The sequence below is a fragment of the Gossypium arboreum genome, chromosome 2, assembly GCF_025698485.1.
Source record: "Gossypium arboreum isolate Shixiya-1 chromosome 2, ASM2569848v2, whole genome shotgun sequence".
NCBI classification, from domain to species: Eukaryota; Viridiplantae; Streptophyta; class Magnoliopsida; order Malvales; family Malvaceae; genus Gossypium; species Gossypium arboreum.
The window spans coordinates 99,178,762-99,180,993 of record NC_069071.1 but is presented as its reverse complement, the minus strand read 5'-3'; the positions used below and the strand labels follow the sequence as shown (position 1 = coordinate 99,180,993).

At 38.8% G+C, this 2,232-nt stretch overlaps 1 non-coding gene across 1 annotated transcript; it reads right to left on the bottom strand.

Moving 5' to 3' along the window:
* Positions 1-577: 577 nt before the first annotated feature.
* Positions 578-684, bottom strand: LOC128289726 (small nucleolar RNA R71). Its single transcript, XR_008279371.1, has one exon. It is a non-coding gene; the product is annotated as a small nucleolar RNA R71 (small nucleolar RNA).
* Positions 685-2,232: the final 1,548 nt, after the last annotated feature.

Genomic DNA, 2,232 nt, shown 5'->3' with positions numbered 1-2,232 from the left:
AATTAATTTTTCTGTGATTATTTTAGGTGTTTATGAGTATTGACCAAATTATTGATTTACTCCCTGTAGACCTAAGATTGAACGAACTTTTCGATAGTAAAGAAGACAAGCAAGTCAGAGAAGGACTAAAGAGATTAACTTCGAAAATCCGAATCAAGGAAACAGAGCAAACCCTGTTCAAAATCCTATCGTTATTAGTAATGATAGGGATAGAGCTTTAAGACAGTATGCAGTGCCAGTGCTTAATGATCTTAATTCGGGTATTAGGACACCCAAAATTGAGGCACAACAGTTCGAGCTGAAGCTAGTCATGTTCCAGATGCTTCAGAAAGTGGGCCAATTCAGTAGAATGCCTACCGAAGATCCTCACCTACACTTAAGACTATTTATGGAGGTGAGCGATTCTTTCAAGTTAGCCGGAGTACCCGAAGATGCATTACGATTGAAACTATTCCCGTATTCACTAAGGGATAGAGCTGAAGCCTAGTTGAACTCATTGCCATCAAATTCAATTTCCACATGGCAAGAGCTAGCAAAAAGATTCCTTATGAAGTATTTCCCGCCTAACAAGAATGCTAAGTTGAGAAATGAGATTACTGCCTTCCAAAAAATGGATGATGAGTCCTTGTATGAGGTATGGGAAAGGTACAAAGAATTATTACGAAAGTGCCATCATCATGGAATCCCATATAGCATCCAACTTGAGACATTTAATAATGGTCTCAATGTCCACACGAGGATGGTAGTGGACGCTTCTGCTAGTGGTACTCTCCTTTATAAGTCTTATAACGAGGCTTATGAAATCATTGAGAGGATTGCCAGCAACAATTATCAATGGACAACCAATCGAGCAGCGTCAGGAAAATGAGTTACTGGAATACATGAAGTAGATGCTCTTACTTCACTTGCATCTCATGTATCATCAATATCCTCAATGTTAAAAAAATTTACTACTAATGGGTCTAATACTTTTGCAGCATAGCCACCAAATCAATTTGAAAATATAACTTGTGTCTATTATGGGGAAGGACATTTCTTTGAAGAATGTTAATCGAACCCAGAATCTATATATTACATGGGTAACCAGAATCAAAATCGAGGAAGGCAAGGACTGCAATCCAATTTCTATAACCCATCATGGCAAAATCACCCAAATTTTTCTTGGAGTAACCAAGGGGCTGGAACCAGTAATACTTACGCCCAACCTAGATTGACCTAGCCACATAGTTTTCCCCAATAAGTTCAGAAACCAACCCAAGCTGAACCATCCAATGGCTTAGAAAATTTATTGAAGGCATACATGGCCAAGAATGATGCCTTAATCCAAAGCCAAGCAGCTACATTCAAAAACCTGGAAAACCAAATGGGCCAGCTTGCAATTGAACTCAGAATCCGACCACAAGGTGCTTTACCTAGTGATACGGAGAATTCGAGAAATCCAGGGAAGGAGCATTGTAAGGCATTGACATTGAGGAGCAGAAAGACATTAGAGCCCAATACCGTCGAAGTTCAAAAGGAGCTAGCTGATGCTCAAGACTCAGAAGACGTTCAACCAAGTATTGAAATTCTAGTTTCACAAGAACTAGAATTTGCAAAATCTGACAAGGTAACTTCAGAACCAGTTAATTCTGATCAACTAACAACTCCGTTAGATGCAGAATTACCACAGAAGATGAATCAACCAGTTCCAGTAAAGAAACCTCCACCACTCTACCCTCAAAGACTTTAGAAGCAGAAGTAGGAAATTCAATTCAAGAAGTTCCTAGACATACTCAAGCAAATTCATATCAACATCTCGTTGGTTAAAGCACTTGAACAAATGTTGAACTACATCAAATTCATGAAGGATATCCTGTCTAAAAAACAAAGGCTTGGAGAATTTGAGATGGTAGCCCTAACAAAAGAATGCAGTGCATATCTTCAAGACAAACTACCCCCAAATTTGAAGGATCCTGGATGTTTTACCATACCTTGCAACATTAGAGCAACATATTGTGGTAAGGCACTATGTAACTTGGGTGCAAGTATCAACTTGATGCTCGTGTCAATATTTAGAATGTTGGGGATAGGTGAAGTTAGACCAACTATGGTTACACTTCAATTACAAGATCGATCCTTAGCACACCCAGAAGGAAAAATAGAGGACGTATTGGTATGTGTAGATAAATTTATCTTTCCTGCTGACTTTGTGATTCTAGACTTTGAAGCAGACAAAGAGGTGCCAATAATCCA